Source organism: Ciconia boyciana, chromosome 5 (genome assembly GCF_034638445.1).
Source record: "Ciconia boyciana chromosome 5, ASM3463844v1, whole genome shotgun sequence".
Lineage (NCBI taxonomy): Eukaryota > Metazoa > Chordata > Aves > Ciconiiformes > Ciconiidae > Ciconia > Ciconia boyciana.
Window position 1 is genome coordinate 17,618,076 of NC_132938.1, and position 20,942 is coordinate 17,639,017.

At 40.4% G+C, this 20,942-nt stretch overlaps 1 long non-coding RNA gene across 2 annotated transcripts; it reads right to left on the reverse strand.

The window, feature by feature from the left end:
- Nucleotides 1–1,669: 1,669 nt before the first annotated feature.
- Nucleotides 1,670–17,067, reverse strand: LOC140652100 (uncharacterized). 2 transcript variants are annotated; one of them, XR_012042653.1, is made up of 3 exons: nucleotides 16,906–17,067; nucleotides 5,887–6,059; nucleotides 1,670–1,889 (listed from the first exon to the last, which is right to left on the reverse strand). It is a non-coding gene; the product is annotated as an uncharacterized lncRNA (long non-coding RNA). The 2 variants fall into 2 exon arrangements; XR_012042652.1 differs by lacking the exons at nucleotides 1,670–1,889; nucleotides 5,887–6,059 and adding exons at nucleotides 9,793–10,013; nucleotides 16,476–16,643.
- Nucleotides 17,068–20,942: the final 3,875 nt, after the last annotated feature.

The following is a 20,942-nucleotide window of genomic DNA, read 5'->3' on the forward strand; positions in this document are numbered from 1 at the left end:
GTAGAACCGAAAGTCCCCTGATGTTTGAGTTATCTGACATCCAGAAAGCTGGCAGCATTCAGTCTTTAGGGAGACCCTCAGCTACCCCAGCTTGCCTGGGTAGTAGGATTCGTTCAAGGACCTTTGTTGTGGTTAGTTGGTGTTTACATGGCGAGACCTTCAGGGCTGTAGTGCTGAAGGCTGCAGCACCTAACCTTGCCACCCTGCCATCTCAGAGATGCGAGGTACAGGATTATGAACTGGAAGAGTCAGACACTAAACATGTGTTCCCAGAAGGGACAGAAGACTTCCAGACCTGAGCTGGGAATCACAGGTGGCTTTCCAGGAACCAGTGCCTAATAAAATAAAGTATTGCAAAGCACTGATTTTAGAAGAAGTTAACTGAAAATATTAATAATGGACTGCTGTAAATCAATTTGTGTAACAAAAATACTCAATAAAAGAGATAAAAGTGCAGCATAATTTTATAAATGTAACAGAAAGAAGCTTAACACCAAAATTCTTCTTAGAGGACATAAAACTCATTAATAGATGGCTAGCCGATTGGTGCTAAATCTCGTTCAAGCTTTTGCTGTTAAGGTATGAGAAAGTGAGGACATTTCTGCCCTGCAGGTGAGGACCTCGACAATCACAGATGTTCATCTGCAGAGGACTGCTGCTGTAGGGCATGGAGATCTTTATTATCTAATCATTAATACCTTATTATCCAAACATTAATACAGGCTGCATTGTTACAAATAATGCAAGTGGATGTATTCCCAGGCAGACTAGATCTAGGTGCATTAGTGTGTATTCTTGGATTAGCTAAACCAGCCTGATCTCGTTCTGTGGTCAGTCCTATCTGCACCGGTTCGTTCCTTTTTTTCATCTTGATTTTTCTTTTCTTGTCATCTCTGCTGACCTAACTTTGGCAAACAGACTTACTTTCTAAAACACTCTATGAGGAGGTCTTGTAAAATGTACAAACACCTATTAGCATTACTACATCTCCTCAGGCATACTCTTTCTCCATTTCTGCCTTATTCTCTATGTCAGGATCAATCTTTTTTTTTTAAACTGATATTTGTGCAGCACCTAGTCTAATAGGGTTTTGGTCTCTCAGGTGCAGCTGCACAGAGCAGTAACCCAGTAGGGTATATGAAGTAGACAGGTGTAATTTAAGGCCCTGGCCAATGAGAAATGAAAAGAGAAGCTGAGCAAAAGTAGAAAAACCACCGCTACCATCTGAGGTAGTCAGAATTAGCTATTAGACCAGGCACCAGACGTGCGGCAAACAGGGAGCATACCCATCACATGTTTTCATATTAAGCATGAAATATATCCTGACAGTGCCAGGAAGCTGGGAGCCCTGGGTGGTACCTAAACAGGCACCAGATGAAGCTTCTGTCAGAAGCGGAGAGTTCTCTGTGAGCCAAAAGGGGTTCCCACAATGGGAAAATATTTCCAGGAACAGGTTTATAGTTGTCATGGTTTAGCCCCAGCCAGCAACTAAGCCCCACACAGCCGCTCGCTCACTCCCCCCTGGGTGGGATTGGGGAGAGAATCAGAAGAGTAAAAGTGAGAAAACTCCTGGGTTGAGATAAAGACAGTTTAATAGGGAAAGCAAACGCCGCTCATGCAAGCAAAGCAAAACAAGGAATTCATTCCCTCCTTCCCATGGGCAGGCAGGTGTTCAGCCATCTCCAGGAAAGCAGGGCTCCGTCACGCGTAACGGTTACTTGGGAAGACAAATGCCATCACTCCGAACGTCCCCCCTTCCTTCTTCTTCCCCAGCTTTATATGCTGAGCATGACGCCATATGGTATGGAATAGCCCTTTGGTCAGCTGGGGTCATCTGTCCCAGCCGTGTCCCCTCCCAGCTTCTTCTGCACCTGGCAGAGCATGGGAAGCTGAAAAGTCCTTGATTTAGTATAAGCACTGCTCAGTAATAACAAAAACATCTCTGTATTATCAACAGTGTTTCCAGCACAAATCCAAAACATAGCCCCATACTAGCTCCTATGAAGAAAATTAACTCTACGCCAGCCAAAACCAGCACAATAGTAAAAAATAAAAAAATCATTATAATTTGTTAATTTGGGCATAATACTCAACAAAGCTCCCGTGTTTCATGTGTCTGTTGCCAGGCTGGAAATTAAAGGGTACAATTATAGCCACCAAAACACAAAAGTTACAGATATTTCATGCTTTCCTCTCTGCAGCTCACTCAATAGCTTCTACAGGTAAACAACCCAGCACATGTAATAGTGAGCCTAAAACCTACACTCTCCTATTAGGACAACATTGTCCGATGACAAATTTCTACAGCTTCCTTCCCTTTCACAACAAATGAATGAATTGGCCATGCAATTCCTCTTCATATCATACTGTGTTACTCCTCATTGCTGCATAACATTGTCTTCTCTGGATAAATAAAATGTAGTAAGTCTGTATGGCTTATGGAATTTAGCGCAATTTGTCTAGGTTGGTCTGGTTGTTCTCACTCTGGTTTGTCCCATTCCCCCCCGCCTTCCCCACCCCGCAGCCTTCCTGAGTTTTACAATAACACTTCAATGGTTTCGTGACCTACTAAGCACAAACATTGTGGAATGTGTCTGGGAGCTGTAGTTCACTACCTATATTTTAATCCAAATGCAATAATCTAATAAAAATATTGGGTTCAACTTCTAGATACATAAAGTATTTTGATGTCGTCAATGTGTTACTAAAATCACTTAAATCCATTGGGAATTAATTATGTACGTGGAAAGTAGCAAGCTCTAGAGGAACCATTTAATGTTGAGAAAAAATATACCAGCCCAATGGCTAATGCAACAACTTTTGTAATATAACAGCAATAAATTTTCTGCTTGCGTGCGATACGCTGATAAAGCAGAAAGTTTAGTAACTTATACTGCTGAAAGCTACTTGATCACCCGTAATCCCACTGCTTCCAGTAAGTGTACTGGGTACTGAATACTTCTGAATAAACAAGTCCATGTGGAGAATTATGTTTTTATCCCTGGCACATATATTTAAACAAGAGTATACACATTCATGGCAGTAGTTTTTGCCTGTGAAAGGGCTATATGATTAGGTCTGTGTAATAATAATAAGAGAACTATTATTTGCTGATTTTCAGATAAATGTTTACACATTATGAAGTATTAATATCTAATTACATGTTTTTTCAAATAATCAAGTTTTGTTTCACAGTGCAAATGTTTATACCATTTGATTTGGCTTCATAGTTCTTCCTCATTTCTGTACATATATACATTAGAGGAGTCAGCACCAAGCAACTCAAATTGGCATGAAAGCATTACGTCACATGCACATTAAAATGATTTACAAAATGGAATCAGTAAAAAATCCCAAAGTTGACTGTTTATCACTGAAAAAGATAGTAGTTTCTGACACTTTATTTAGTTCATTTATATACCCTGAGCCCGAGCTTTAACTGAAACTAACTTTTGTTGCCTTCAGTGGAGCTGGGCTAGCAGGGACAGATCATGAACCAAATCTTTGATCTTGATTCCAATTTTGGTGCTAGCTGAAACTGAGAGCTGCTTTTTCAGTTGTTCAGCTCCACGCGTTGAAGCCGGGGCAGACCTTTAGGAAAGTGGAGATTTCCCTGGAGAGTCCAGGTTTCAGCTCCACTCTGGCCCATTTGTAGAAGCCTTAACAAAGGTCTCACAGTTTACTAACGTCATGATTCGTATAAATTTATGTGATTACTGTAGATCTTAAAGAGGTCAAGGGAGGTTTTGGGGTTTTTTTTCTTTTTTTGCTCTGTAGGTGCTCCTGTTACTGAAAGGTCTTGGCTTTTTAGGGAATAACGGTAAGCACTAATCCAGAACATGTTCAGACTGTTCTGCTCTATTCAAAACTACCTGTAGCTGTGTTAGAGCATGCCATGTTATGTCATGTAATATCATACAGAAATTTCCAAACTTGTGGTGGGACTTATTATTGTGTTTGTAATGTGTTATTACCGCTTCTGGTCCTGGAGCAGGCTTGGACTGTCACTGCTTTGGGGGTTATTTGCACTGGACTCAGCTGAGCTGCGCAGAAATGCTTGTAGCCTGGGATCAATCCAAGCCTGGATCAAAGCCCGATCTGATCCTGTCGAGAGGGAAAGTTTTTCCCATGCCCCAAATCCTTTCTTTAACATTGCCTACTTCACATCACAGCCTGCATGCTGACCCTTTGGTGACAGTCTATACAAGAAAGATATTTTTCTTGCCTCTACATGGAGTGGTACTGCTTTCCACTCCTCATTAGAAAAGTGTTAGTGACCCTCTCACACCCTGTATAGCACTCTACCCCGAAGGTCATCTTCACCCAAGTCAAATCATCTTAGCTACTCTTCCCATTCTAGGTTGTACCCTAAAACCACCTCAGAGGCAGTTCTGTCTTTTCTGTACTGCCCTTTCAGGCATCGGGCTTGTCAAGAGGAGTCTTTTGGGCTTGTTTTCGTGGGGCAGTTTGATGCAGAAGAACACAAAGTCAGGAACTGAGATTTCTGGTGGTTTTGCTGCCTGAACTTCCTGTGCTCCTGCTCTGCGAGCCTGGCTCTGACAAACGTCTCAAGGGGCAAATCCTAAAGGGAAGGTCGTTCAGTGGCTGAGAATCTGTCACACTTGTTCAGTTTAATGCGGGAGAAAAGGGGCCGGAGTGTTGCAGCACTGGGGGTTGCCAGGCACGGTGCTGACCTCAGTTAGGCTGGTGACAATAAGTGAATTCAACCTGCACCCTATCTGTGGTGGAATTTCACTTCACCTGAGTATTTGTCTTGTTTACAGCCCTCTTTTGCTCCTTTGTTTGCTTTTTTTTGTATGAGTGTAGTTAGGGCGTAGGTAAGGAAAGGAACAAGTGCCCAGTCCAATCCTGCCTGCTATTTAGATATGTCTCTTGAAGCGACACTGCTCATTCCCGTAGGATGCCCCAGATAAGTCAGCAATACTCTGCTGTCAGTGGCATTAAGAGCTACACCTCGCCCATGCGGCAAGGGCTCGTGTCCTCCGTCACAGATGAGGCGAACAGTGCAAAAGACACAATTCACCATTAGCAGGTTACTATGCCTTCATTTCTGTGTTCATATAGAGTTTCTAAGGTATTGCTTACATATATGGGCACTCTCTCCTGCTTTGGGAGTTTTAACAGGCAGCTTTAAGTTTTATCAGTAGGATAAAACTGTAGATCCCTTCTGCTCTGCCAAATATCTACTGCACCAGTTTGGCCAAGCTGTTGGTTTTATTTGCTTTTAGGCACATTTGCACGGTTTGTTAACGCACTATAAGAAGCCTAAATATCAAATTTCACCATCTTCACGTTTCACTTATACACACTTTCACTTCCTACAGATAAAATTCTCAGAGTCCTTATAGTCCAAACTACCTGTGTGCGTGGCCTCTGCATTTGCTGTTTATTTAGGAACAAGATTGGGGAATTTCAGACCATTTCAAATGCTGGCTTTGAGATATATTCTTGGTATAATTTTTGGATTATTCCTTTTTAGCACATCTTAACTTTGAATATCAGAACTCCTTCTCCTGTGGATAAGGGTAGTTATTGCCAACCTAATTTCAAATGGACTTTAAAAATCCAATCTTTTTAGCTCTTTAGGTTTGATTGTGCATGGCTTGTAGGATTATAGCTTCTTAGTTTTAGTGTCTATTTTTGAATGCTGGTTTGGGGTCAATGGTTAGAAACTCTCAGTATCATTTTTAGTGCTGAAATATCCTTTTGATTTACATGTCTGAAGCGACAAAACCTCTTATTGTTATCATTTTTGAAAAATTGCCAAGATACAGCCAAATCTTTCACTGCTTGCTGCACAGAGCTGGTTCTTGCCTTCGTGTCATGTACTGTAGAATTCATTATTGTAATGCCTTGTTTACTTACATTTCTTTCTGGTGGTAATAGGCTTTTCAGCCTTCAGCATTCAAGGCCTTTGTCCGCAGAGGAAAAGAAAAGAAAAATCAGGCAAAACCTCAGGATCTTTCATCACGCTTTTCAAATCTGATTTCAAAAGTTTGCTGTTAACCATTTCAGTGTCACGATAGGGGAACAAAGACCTGCACAATAAAAGATCTGGAATCAGAAATACCTCTGCAGGGAAACAGCTTTTGTTCATAAAGCTGTTTTGATGCAAAGTGTATCTTCCAAGATGTGTATTCCTCTTTCAGTAGTAAGGGCTGCCTACCTTCAAACGCATTCTCCAGTGTATTTCTTTCAATAAAGTCAGAAAGTAACGTGGTAGCATCTGTTCTATTGACATACTGTGTATGGTTGTTAACCTCACAAAATACCAGATTTAACTACTGATCTATACCTCTCTAAATACATGAATTTTCTTGTACACTTCCTCTAAGAATGGCAGCCGAGGCTAATGGGTTTCAAGAAGCTGTTGAAAAATTCTCAACCAATTTTCTTTCTTTTTAAAACCAAAATATTGTCTGGAAAATTGCTGACATTGTCAAACATGTTTTGTTTTATGAAAAATGGTTTTTTTTCACTTTTTAAAATAGAAAGTGTTCACAAAATGTTATTTTTAGCTATAAACATATTTCATGTGACTATTAAAACAGTAAGAAAAGCTTCCTTTACCACCAACAAACCTGCAAGTCAGAAAGTGCATGTGTACTTAATAAGTAGGCTTCTGTTTTTCAGACAGAAAACCAGATTTTTAAAGCATTTTCTTTTTTAATACTAATTTCACTACTGTTATAGTTCCTCAGACTTTCCTGTTTAATATCCACTTCTCGATGCCTTTAAGATTGCTGTACCCTACCAGTTTGAGATCATTGATGTCTTGGCTAAGTAGAACATTTTAAAAACTTCTTTTTTATGTCAGTAAACACAAGTACACTATTTCAAAGGACAAGGCAAGGGGAAAACTTCTCTTTCTCACACGGGACTCACATTTTCCCCGAGCAGATCTGCTCATTAATTGAACCCTGCTCATTCTGGGCACTGGACAAGCTGGTTGTTCAAGAGGAGGGAACAAGAGAAGCATGTTATAATGTGTTTAAAGACCATGTATGGCAAATTACAGTTCATCATCTACCATTAATTCCAGAGTTTTCTGACTGCTCAGTGTTTGGCTTCACAACCGTGGCCTTCAGGCCTGTCTCTGTCATCTTCAGTGATTTGTTCGGCCACTCCTGTTATGAGATCTTATGACTGTGCCAAATATAAAGCAGCTAGGCTGAAATTTTCTGTGCTTCATTTCTGCTCCACGGTGATACTTTTTGGAGAGCTTGGAAATCAGTATTTCGGATGGCTTTTCCAGAGTTAAAACAGATTTCTGGCTTTTCCAGAGAAAGAAATTATTTTCCAGAAAGAAATTATTTTTTATAGAGTTAAAACACTACTTTTTAAAAAGTCTCTATCATGCTCATATTTATAGCAGAATTTGAAATCTGGCCAAGAGGGTTGGTTTGGTGTCAATGCCATTCCTTTTTTTCAAGCTCATGAAAATTCATCTGTGTTTTCTTCTTGTCCTGTTGAGACACATCAGAGTTTTGTGGCTAATTGTCAGAAGATTTCGTCTAAACTGAGCAGGCTCCATCTTCTTACAGCTCCTGTCTGCCAGTTAGACCGTTCTGTGCCTGATCCATCCCCAGCATGGTAACCAAAATATATTAGCTGTGGGCTGCTCAGACTTTCCAGCAACACTGCAGCTCTGTTGAAAGCATTTGCCCAGCAAGAATACTGGCACTTGCGATAGCAGCAACATGCCACTTGTGAAAGACCTCTTGGTCTATAGCAATTGTGCATCTTCCAGTAGTTCCATGAGGACTGTCAACTCTGAACCTTCCTCTTGAATTTATGGTTAGTTTTGGGTTTGTTTATCTGATGCTTAAGCTCTGGCTAGTCACTTCTAAAATATCCAAGTTATGCGTGTGAGTACCTACCCTTCCCCATACTGTGGAACAACACAGTCCATCTGGAAACATGTCACAGGCCCCATCAGCATGCTGGGAGAGTATTTTTACCTATCACTACATAAGTGATATTACTACATATCATATATTACTACATATCATATATTACTACATATCACTTAGGTAGTATTTGCTGATGGCTAAATACCATTACTTGAATTTCAACCACAAAAAAGGAGAAGCATATTTAAATATGGAATTTGAGTGTTTTAATAAACTGCACATGTTTGAAAATAGGACAGTCAGGTTCCTATTTTACTGTAAAGATAAACAAACCTTTATGAATTGAGGTAAGGATTCATAAAAATAAACATTACCCTGCGCTTTATAAGCATCTTATCGATGTATAATAAACTAATTTTATTCATAATGAGTCTTGTAATACTATAAAGAGGAGAATCTGAAATAAAATATATTTGGAAACGTATGCTTTAATGAGTGCATGCTGCAAGCACATCCATCTGTAAATCCGAACTTTAGCATTCAGATAATAACTGTGCTGTCAGTTTGGCATCTGTCTTACGGTCAGCACTATGGCGCTAAAATAATTAAGAAATATTAGGTGTCTTAAGATCCTCCATTTGAAATGCTGCATTAGAAACAGAGTTTTCCTAAGTTATTTTTACTTGCAGCATTGGCACATGAGGATAAGTTTCTTTTCCTTTAAGGCTCTTGGAGCCGGGTGAAGTCCCCACATTCTGTGCATTCCTGTGGGTTTTGAATTGCACTTAATGGGTGAACATACGAAGATGTAAAAATGCTTTACCCCCAGCCATAAATTATTCATACCAATAGGCCTCTCCTGCTGCTCCTGCACAGGCTGGGGAAGTTGGTGAACAATGCATGGACAGACTGATATTCCTAAGTGCTTTAGCGTGAATCATGTTGGAGAGATGTTAAGACAGCCAGCAATTCCCTAAAGATGGAGTATTTGTGCTTTCTTCTTGGAGCATGTGCTCATAAGAAACCCTCAACTTATTCTCAAACTAGAGTGCATTCAAAAAGATCCTTCTGAGTATATTAAGTAGAAACACTTCAGCCTTCATTAGCGGGCCTAAAAGTGAGCAAGAGCATTAAAGAAGATATTGACACACAAGTTAGATATCATCCTGAGCCGGCAACGAGCGGCTTCCAGAAAGCATTAAAGCAGGATTGAGACTGTGGCTTGCAAAGCACCGAATTCATCTGACAAAGAGAAAGAGCGAGGGAGAATGAACGTGTGAAGCAAAGGCAGGAAGGTTCATTGGTGCGAGGATGCTGCATCCCCCTGCGTGCTTCAGATCAGCTTAAGCATGCGGCAGAGACCTGCAGGCTAGCTGGGAGAGTATTGTGGAAAATGCAAGCAGAAGTCTACACGTACGGCTGCTAGTTTTCAGGTTACATACGAAAGTCTTGACTAGAGGTTTTTTCCATGTTTAATTTTGTGATGACAGCAGCCCCCGATTCAGCAAAGTGCAACCCTCTATGGATGTCAGTGGGATTTACACACATACGTAAGTGCTTTGTTGAATTAGGGCCAATGGCACTGATGATATCAGTATGTGAGAACCAGATAGTAGGGGTGTATTAGACTCATGAACCAAAACCCAGTAAGCTAGTATTAAAAACTGCAAAATTAGTTGAACGTTTCATCTTGGCACCCACACGCAGGGGAAGGCAGATATATGAGATTTTAAGTAAGGACTCTGAAGAGGTTTTTAATTGCTTTAATTTTTTTTTTCTTACTTTTATATTTTATGTCCTTGATTCCTTTTTTTACTCATGTATTTAAAACTAATAACAGTGTTATTTAAAATCATTTTTTCTTACCCCAGAAGATATGAAGCTGTACAACATAAAACCAAAACAATTATTTCTCCCATTAGGAATTATTTTTTGATGAAAAAAGCAGTATGTTACACTTAAAAGAAAAAAGATACAGTTCTTCAAATCTTCAGTCAGAATCAGAAGAAAAGCCCTCAGAAGTAAAGATCCATTATACAGGCAGATCAATCTAAAGTATAAGGTCAATGCACTTGTGTAGAATTTAAGGATTACTGTAGAATCTGGATGTTTCCTTTTCATAGTCTCATGTTTGCTTGTCTTAAAATAAAACAGAATAAAAATGGTTGCATTTCCGTACATCTATGTAATTAATATATCCTCATTAGAAATCAATTAGCTCTGGTAATTCCCATTGGTGCCATGGTTGATAAACTGAATGCCAATCAGTGTAATAAAACAGTGAAATATAATTTCTTGTTGTTCAAAGTGATGATCAACTAATCAGCAGTAAATTTAATCAGAACATATCAACATCAATCAAACATATTAGTGTTTGTGAAATATAATAACCAGCTACATCTGACAAGTTATGGGTATTGAAACAATTGCAGACCATGTGTACATTTAAGAATATGGTTTACACATACACGTGCAAGCAGTTTAAACATATAAGAAAGTAAAACTTCCGTGAATAAAGTAGTTAGCCTTGTAAATGTCCATTGTTTGAACAGCCTATGATTGCTAAAATCTATACTGTGTTTTATTGTTAATGGATCCAAGAGACTCTTATAATCAGTGCCAGCTTTTCTGCATGTCCTATAAACGTGTCCACACTGTCCGTTCAGACAGAGAAGCTTTAGTTTCTTCCCGCTTCCTGGTGGGCAGTAAGTAGGCAGAAAAACAGACCTAACTGATACATTTTCCTAGATTTTCTTTCATTACTTACTCAAAACTGTAAGGTCGAGGTAAACTGGGGACCCTCACCTGTTTAGAGTCCGCCCACCAGTGGGGACTCAACCAGATGTAAGATGTCCTTCTGGAGAAGAGCCTGGCAGGACTTCGGAGCACGGGCCCTAGCTACAATTGAAATAGCTTCCAGGGCAGTTCTTAAATTTGTATTGGGCTGTTTTCATCTCAGTCATCAAAATTCAAGCTATTTAATGAAGAACTTGAGCTCTGGCATATAGGATATGTGGGAATTTATTAATTCCTATGGTGGAAATACAGACTTCTCTATTCAGGTCCTGACCTTTAAGATGCATATATTTGCAGTGTTTAATACTGCACTGCACATGTTCCTGGTAATCACTGAAGATCTGAATAAGCATTTTGAGGAGTATTTTTTTTATATTAAGAGAAGCATTTTAATTTATCTTCAAATAGACCACAAGCATACATCAGAGCAGTGTACATCTGTTCGGGGTTAGTTTCCACGGCTGAATGAGTATTCTGTAGTAAATAACCTACTTAATTGATTTAACCTTTCCCTGTTTGCATATTTTCTGAAGGTACTTTATCATTTTCTTGGATTAGTTTAAATTACTCTTCCAATAGGTTCTCTGAAGATCACCTGTAGATTGTTTACATTTGCAAGACTCACTATGCAAAATTAAAAATGTAAGATCTTTCTGAACATCACTTGCCACATATCATTATTTCTATTCACACATTAGGAGAGATTTCTGATGGAACTGCTCCGAGCTACAAGTTTAAATCCACTTTGTGAATAGTGTCATTATTCTTCAACACTCCTGCCTGTGAACTCATCTGTGGGAATATTCAAAGAAAGTAAATAGAAAGAAGACAAACAGCCAAGACTCATTCACTGTTTTACTTGACTGAATATTCTTAGAAAATATTTAGAAGTATTGGCTCTGTTATTAGTTATATAAATATTCATACAAATCTGTCTATCAGATTGCCTCCCTGAAATTACTCAGGCTTTTTTAGGAACTTGGAGAGAAAAGTCTCTTAAAAATATATTTCTGCACATTTTCCAGAAGTATAATAGACTGGATATGGCCTTATAAATTACAGGCTTTCCCATACTCATCCAGTCATGGGGCCAAATCTCAAAGTTAACTTTAATGGGATTTTGGCTCAGCGAGGTTGGAGGAAGGGCAGCAGATTTTAGCCTATGATTTATACTGCTTTCAGAAATTGCTCGGTGAAAAAAAAATACAGCAATGGTACTTATGTAGTACAGTTGCGTGTAATTTATTTTCTGCATAACCCACATGAAATTTAATAAGATATAAAAAAGTCACATTTTTGACTGAAGTCTTACAAATTCTAGCTCTAGTGAAAATAAGTACTGGCTTCTCAAATGAGTTGATCAAGTAAGGTAAAAAAGTGGAAAACATCTATTCATTGCAAAGTGGTTTATTTGATTATTTTTATTTAAAAAAAAGGGAATTGCATTTTACAAAACACACTAACATATGATAGAAATTAGGAAATGTGCTGTAGCTGTGTTCTCAGCGGGGATGAAAAATGAGAATGCTCTGGCAGTCTAGGGAGATAGGGTTCAAACTCCAGGGCCAGGAGTTATATTAGTCTCCAGGATAAAAAGACTGATTTTCATTAAAGACAGTGGTACCCACTGCCTTAAAAAAGAAAAAAAAAAGTTTTGTGGATTTAGGAGCTTCTTTTGTAGAATATCATAAGTTGGAACAATTACCATAAAAAAATCCAAAACAACTTTTGTAAGCTATCAGCTTTGGTAATTTTTCCATAGAGTTTTATACACGCTTGTGTGTGCTTGTCTGATGATGACATACCAAGATAAGGTGGCAGTCAAACCCTGATGTGCTCAATTCAAACAGTTTTGTGGCAAATAAATGGAATTCAGTGAATAATACTGTTTATGGACTTACTGAGATAAAACTTACAGCAAAGCAAAGCAAAACAAAAAAGCAAAGCAGAGAGCCGCATGCATCCCTTGGGGATTTCATCCAGCCTGCCACCCAGAGAATAGCTGCCAGCCACCGGGGCTTTGCTGTGCACCTAAAGAATTAGGCATCCTTTGCAGAAGAAAATGGTACAAAATTGGCAATATAGAATTTTACTTAGGTCCGGTAGTAATTCTTCTTATGGAGCATGTATTTTGATTACAGACCCAGGGACTATAAAAACAAAAATGCCCCAAATTTTAATTGCCAGCAGTTCAGTAAAACTTGTTCCATATAGCCACAGGGCTAATATGTGCTGCTTGTTCTCTACAACTATAGCACAGCAGCTGAGGCACACTGGGTTTACATTTGGAGCAAGGATGACTCAGATTAGACATTGGGAATAGATTGCTTGGGGCATCTTCAATGCTGGAGGTCTGTAAGAAGGAATTAGATAAATATTTGTCAGAAATGCAATAGATATGGCTAATCCTGCCTCGGTGCAAATGGTTGGACCCCCAGCAGCTTTCCCAGACTTATAATTTAAAAGGCAAAGCTATGTAGACAAAGCTACAGCTTAGGTCAAAGCTATATATTCAATAAACAATAACCAGAAACTCTTCACTATTATATTTTTTGACACCTAAAATTAGTCCAAAACAAAGATTTTAATTGTACTGTTCAGGTTTTAAATTTGACCTAAAACATATATTTCCTTATAAGTAAATACAAAGATAATCACAAATTCTTTTTTTTTTTTTTTGAAGAGGGATACCATTGCCTTATGCTCAGAGGTCTACACTAAACATTTAGAATTCCACTAAGGGCAAAATCTTTCCCTTGCATGCAATGTTCTCAGAAATGAGGTCAGGTATTTCTCAATCCCTGGCAAGAAAACTTTCTGACTCATTACTCCACCACAAAGCATCCAGAATTTCCCCTTGGGTCCCAGTCAAATTGTTCAAATGCTTTGGAAAAATATATCTTTGACATCCCAAGAAAGGGAATATAGAAAAGATGTCCTCATAGCATGAAAAGATTAGAGTCCTCTTAGATTTGAAGCAGAATGTCTTGCAGTTTCCAAGCTATTATTATTTATTAATTCATGCAATGGGTTTAACAAGCACTGAAGTACTTTACAGAATTACAAATTCTACTGTAAAAACACAGATGTGAAAGTCCCATTGTTATAGACACTGCTGACACGTGACCAGTTTTCTTGTAGGACCCAGAAATCGTCAGAAATCATCACTAATTTGGCGTGGGAATGACTGAGCTCCCCCTGCATGATTGCTGGGGACTTCCAAATTCCCCAGTGCTTCTTGGCCCTGAGTTTAAGACATCAGATGCTCACTTCAAGCACTTTGAAGGCCTCCTGCATTTTCACTTAATGATTGGTCCTATATGCTTATGTCCTGAAACTAATGCAGCTCATCCAAGCCTGCCAAGCAGTACCCGGTCTTCTTGGGAGGTCTGGGGTCCTTTTCTGAATCATGAAGCCTCTCATTCCTTTTTCTTATGACTAGCCAAGATCTGAGCTAGGTCTGTCCATTGCAGAAGCATGTTAATGCATTTTCACTCCATCCCTCCTTCCACCCTCGGACTCCGGCAGGTTGGACGGGACCTCTGAAGGTCCTCTGGTCCAGGCCCTGCTCAGAGTGGGTCCAACCACAAGTCTTCCCTTCTCTTTTTCCTGGGAGTATGGTTTAAATACTAGCTTTGTCCACTTTGTCTACTTTCATTTTTTGGTCGCTAATACATTGTTTATAAAAAGACTCCTTAAAGACTTATTGCGGACAGAAATGGACTAGTGTCTCCCATGTTCATAACCAAGAGAGCAGGTAACTCAGGTAACTGGCACTGCTATCCACTTATGTTTTGAGAGAGCCTATATACTCTGAGAATGGCTTACACAAGAGGGGTCAGAAAAAAGACCGTGAGGACTCAGGGCTGGTGGGGAGGAAAGGCAAATGGCAACACTGAGTTGGTGATGAATTCATATTCCTACATCGTGTAACCATCTCAAGCAAAGTGGAAAAATGAGGCAAGCAAGGGCCACTCTCACTGTGTTTGGACTGGAGAAAAATGGAAACCTACCCCTCAATAAAATGGCAATACTAGAAAAAGTCAATAAAAAAGTAAGATTTTTGTTAGTGAGAAAGCAGGCAAGATCTCCTGCCCTGTGAGGTGCTACAAAGCAGCCTTGTCAAGACAACTGGCAAGGAGAGGCTTTTCCTGAGAAGGGAAGCCCTTGTCTGTGTACATGGCTGACCACCGTCTCCCTTCTTCCGTCTCCTCTCAATTGCTCATATAAACTCTAACACTGACTTTGGTACTGGAAGGACAAGGATAAAATGTTTGTAAGATCCCCAGGTGGTCCCAGACACCAGACACGCCTCTTCAGAAGCATTCATACACCTAAATGATGATGTTTCTGTTTAAGCTTGAATTAAGTAAATAAATGTACTAAGTCAATTAGACTTAGATCAGTTTGTGATCTTAAAAATGCAGAATTATGCTTACACAATTAGCTGTTTCCGAGCCATATTTAACAAGGCATAAGACAGAAGAAAAATAGCACTGCTTTACTTCTTGCACAGGACTTGTCCTGGAGCTGGAGAGCCCGAGGACTGGAGGGCTTCAGGGTGGCTTAACACCATTTCATGCCACTAACCCCACACGCTGCAAAGGCCAAGCCCCCAGTACGTACCCCTGCTACTGCCACCTCCAGTAACCACATCGTGCAACCTTGTCTGGAAATTTCTCTCTCTGACAACAAGAAAGCTTTTCCATCCCATTTATTCCATACTGGAAAGCAGTAACAGAAAATCACTTGTTTAGTGCATGATTATATATCAAGGGCAAGTGGTAACAGGCTGCTTTAGAGAAGGTGAAGTGTCATGTTAATATATTATATTCTAATATTAATAATTTGGTTTAATATTTAATATTTCCTTTTTGTGTTTAGATAAGAATTCAGCAAGCTTTCTCAATCATCTCCCACACTTCAGTTTCTTGAATATTGTGTGCCCTGTCCCTCACAGCACTTATTCACACATTAGGAAAATATTGACATGGTGTCGTTATCCTATTTGTGCAAAGGTCTCATCTGCTGTTGACACGTCTGTTCTTTTAATCAGCCGTAAGAGTGCCGATGTGTCATACAAGCAGTGACAGGCATTTATGAGCCCGACCCGGTAGCTTGTAAGTATGCACAGCTCCCATTGATTGAAGTGGGAGTTTTATATGTTTAAGGGCAGCAGGATCGGAGCAGTTCAAGAAAATGATCCCTGCCTGCATTCACGGAGGACAAAGTGAGAACTCTTGACTTTCAAACGGAGCTTCACTTACTGGGACTTCCTACACCACGTTTTTCATCACTTTTTGGCTTTATATAGCCAATGATGATCCTAATTAAGAAAGTGCTTGACTTTCTTTTCATTCAGGGTGGCAGAAAAACTCTTCTTTTTTTTTCAGCATACTACACAGTGGTTCCTGGGAACTCAGCCCCTTCCAGGTTTCCAGGATCAGGCCCTAACTGATCTCATTTCAGGAAATCTTGAGACTAGAAAAACTGTCTTTCTGCCAGAAAATAAGACGCGTAGATTTTGTTGCTTAGACCAAAAAGATTAGGCCCACCCTCCAGAGCTTCCTGATCCGTTAAAGATGTGCCTCTTCAAGACACTTTTATCCCAAAGCAGCATTAATTTTCCCCCCTTTTTACTGCTCTGTGTTTGTCATTAACAAAAGCTGGCATATATTTGCTCTCTCTTTCTGAAAGAGCTTTTTTTCCTTATTTAAAAAAGTTTACAAGTCTGCCCATTACCCCTCACTAACGCAGAATTGCGGACCGGGCAGCCAAGCGATTGTAATCCAGCCGGTAACTCACCGAGCTCCTGAGCAGAGAAGTCAGACAAAGCTCTCGTGGGAGCGACACTGGTATCCATTTCTGAAGCAAGGCTTGCGGGAGAAAGCCATAAAAACAGGAGTATCGAGCTGTTATGCATTTCAGCTTCTTCCCCTACTCTTGCAAAAGATCTTGTTCTTATACTGGACACTGCAGAAGACAGTAGTGGGTGTTTGCTGGGCTCCTGGTGACTTCTATAGCCATTGAGAGTTTTCGGAAATTTGTATGAGAATGAAATCTCACCAATTTATTACTATCCTGGTTTTGCTACCTCATGATAAATGCATGAGCATGTACCACAAAGCAGACACATTACATGTTGTTTGTGTTAGAATGGCAGGGATATTCCTGCCACCTTAGGTCACAAACTGAGGTGCTTAAGTTAAAAGCCTCATTTTCCACTTCTTCTTACCTGAGCAATGGATTCAGGTAGACGTGTCTGGGGGGCTCCTTGGGTTTTTGGGTGGGCTGAATCAGCTAATGGAAAAGCCTCTCTCTCTTCCCTAATGAAGACACCTTCGCTTCCTAACTTGTTTTTGGTGAGAGACTGAATACTTCAAGCTCTTCCCCCACGGCCAGGCTGGGTTCAGAAGTTTTGCAGTGCTGAAGCAAACTAAGGGAGGAAACGGGGCAGATAACGATGAAGGAGTGTCAAATAACAGATTGCATATGCCACACCGAACAAGGACTTTCTGGAGGGTCTATTTTATTTTTATGGTGTGTGTGTGTAATATAGACTTTGTTTAGCTTTTAAACTGCCAGTGAAAGGACAAAACAGGGAGCAACATAAAGTATACATTTACTTGGGCTCATCTCACCTTCAGCAGTGTTTTGGTGCTTTGCTGCTACAGTTTAAGAAGAAAAACTACCATAAGAATGATTTCAGGGCATAAAGCTTAGATTTGGAAGTGAAATTTCTCAAAGCTTCGGAGTATGTGGAATGAAAAAAATGTGCTTCTGCTTGTTGGGGAGGTGAGGAAGGAGAGCAGTTCAAATGTAGACCTCAGTTTTCTTCACGTCCTGGCATAGTCAGGGATCTGGGTTTTCATTTAGCCCCGTACACGCTGCGTTCAGCTGCTCTCTTCTCTCCTGGGCATGCAAGAAATGGAAGGGTTGAGGGGGAGAGGAATTTATTTCATTAACAAATGGAGAGATTTTAATTTTTTTTCTGAAGTGTCACAGAATTAGAAAATGAATGGAGGAAGCAGTCATTATGACATCTTGTCATTTCTACTCTGCCTTTTCTCCAGCTCTCGTAGGCTGTGCTGACGTGCAGCTATCTGCAAATCTGTAAGGTATGAATCATCTCACACATTGCGAGGTGAAACCTGGCAACTATTTAACAGCACCGCTGCAACACTATGGAACATTTTAAGACAGGAAATTAAGAATACCTGAGCCAACTAAAGCCACAGGGGGAAGTTTAGATGGACAGAATTTAATTACCCATGTTGGAATTTGGCCAGGACACCAAAACTTACACCCCAACCCTCCTGTAAAGTGCCATCGGACCTTTAATACTAACAACTGGTCAAAACATCAGCTTTAGATCTGCTCCATACGAGAACAACACTACAAGTCATCTAAGACCTGCTGAGGTATTCATTTACTACTGACTGACAGAAAAGGGTACAACATACTGAATCACGCAAACCAGCTATAGCACAAGAAAAATACCTTTCCTAGCAGCACTGGAGGATTTTCTCCTTTAGAGGTAGCTTAATGTTTTTAGGAGAATTCAGTGTATTTTCAGAAATGCATCGAGTGACTTGGTAAAAAAACCTGACACATTTCATTATCTCAGAAGGCAAAATATCCTCATGCTCCCCTTGTAGAACCCCCAAAGTAGCGTGGAAAAGAGACACACTGTAGTGAATAACAGTGTGTTGACTTTAAAGGGAAGATTAAAGCCTGAAAGTCTATACTTTTGCACTTCTCACATTATTTTTCTAAAGAAAGCTGTATACTATTTAACGTTTATTTGTGGTGAAGATGAAAAATTCTGTGAGTTATCTTTTCTAGAAGAGTAGGATTTCTACAAATCACGGTTCTTGAAATTCCTTAGGCTGAGGAATTATGTCAGCCCTGAAAAGCATGCGTTCATTATTCACATCGTGTTACGCTGTTGACATAATTCCCTAACAGACCGGGACATGAGGTGTCCCAGTTTGCTACTTCAACCTACAGTCACTGCTTTTGCCTTCTCTAAATAGTAAACACTTTTGTGTCTGAGTTCCTGTTTTAAAAATCCTTTGAGCAGTATATCTATATAAAAAAGAAAATCTGGGTTAGCTGTGGGCCACCAGCAATTTATCAAGCAGTATTAGTTATGTCTGTGGGATATTTTTCATTATCTGAGGATTATTAATAGAGACACTGTATATGTAGTGATTATGCGTTGACTAATAATTGAGATAATATCGATATGAAGCCTAGTTTCATTAACACCTTAGTAAAGGACTATGATTGTGAAGGGCATTTTTTCCCTCCAATTTGTAATCGAAAGTTATTTAATAGTAAAATCAGTCTTTACTTATAACAGAGGTTGCGGACTTTGGGAGTTGGCAGAGCCAGCTGCTGGGCTGCTGGGAGCCAGACTCTTTTTGATCTTCATATTGAATGGTTTCCTTTGATCACCTAGACAATAGATCATAAAAGAACAGAGCTTTTACCCATATCTCCCTAAATTTGCAGGTAAATAATGAGATGGTCTGAACTGAGGCTGGAGTGTAAGATTTTTAACAAACAATTCTCCCCTTTGAAGTAGACTTAGTAAAATTAGCATATAAATGAGCAATGCTGCTACATAAGGATGTGGCTGAAGAAGAGGGATAATTGGACTGAGGGGGTTAGTTTCTAAATGAGGTCGTTTGCTAAATGACCGTCAGTTAGACTACAGGTGTGTTCATTTTGTGAGTCGGAGATGAGATTTGAACAATGGGGTATGCTCAAGTTGGGGACCCCCAGCTGGCGTAGGCGAGGACTGGAGCTTTGTAGCTGGTCTGGAAAGCACAAAGTTGGGTGGGATGCAGGGCAGATATAGACCATGCCTCTGTGGGAAGAGGTGTCCTAACTGATGCTGTAAGGTCAGGCTGTAGTCCATTACACTGATACTTGACTCTATCATCTTCAAATATGCAATGCTATTCAATACATTCATCCATAAATCTCTTCAGAGCTCCATTTGCCGTGCCTGTGAAGAAGGACCATTATGTTGAAATACCTGCACCAGTGGTTGCTGCCAGGGGCTGCACGGGCTGAACTCACTGCACTTGAAAAGCCAGAACAAGGGTTTAGTGTGGTGGTAGCAGGTTAACATCAGGATCTTTGAGCCTCACAGCTTTTCATTTCACCAAAATCAGTGGAATTACCTGCCCCAGTGGGAAACTGCCACCTCATTACAGGGTACCTTGGACTCTTGCCTCTCTGCATGGCCGGGACAGCCCCCCCAGCACCAAAATGACCTTGTCCTTCCATGGCAGGGACACATGGCTGGAGCTCTCTCAGTAGTGGTGCTTCCTAATTTACTAACTGAAAAGAAGTTAAATCAAGTAATATGTTTTTGAGTCAGCTTTCAACAAAATTTCTTAGTGTGCTTGAAAGAATCATGTTCACTTCACTGGGATTTGCTTCTTTATTCACTCTAACAAAAACCAAACTTGAGATTGACAGGGGAGAGTAGATAGAAGGGAGTGTGATCCCAGTGGCACCTGAATAGCCAACAGGATAGTGTTTTCTGTGTGGTACAAAAACCAAGCTCAAATCCCCTCTGTGACTGGTTTGGAGGAAAGACATGGACTGAATTTCTGCGGAGAGCGTCAGCATCCTCTGGAGCCACTCGCTCTCCTCTGGCCCAGGTACTACTGAGATCATCTTTCCCCTTCAACAGGAGATGAGATCACCCTCTCTCCAGTGTAACCGGAGGCTGAGGACTGAATCCAGCTCTTTTACATCTTAAGTGAGTGTTAAGGGCAACATTTTTGCCAAGATCTAATTGACATTTCAGTCCCTTGTGAATGCAACCTGAAAAAAGAGGTTCTGTACATCAGATTTCCCCCCATCATAATTCTCCTTTCCTGCCCTTGGAGAGCTGTTAGGACAGGACTCTGTACTACTGATCAGTGCAGCATCCCTCTGGGATCTTTCGCTCGCTGCTGGAGCAGTCAGAGGCTTTTTCAGGAGGTGAAGATGGGCACAGTGGGCTGCGGCAAGCACCAGGGAAGAGCCCAGTACCTGCTCTGACATGGATGTCTGACGCAAGAAGGGGGTTTGGGGAGGTTTTGTGGAGGTGCTAGAGGCTGGGGAGCTCTGGGTGGGTTTGGACAAGGAGAGTTTCATGCAGAGCTTTAGAAAGAGAGGTGTGGGATGGCAGAGCCTGGGGGTTCTCCATCTGGGACCCGGGCATGTTCGTGAGAAGGACCGAGGGATGTGGAAGATTGTAATGGATGG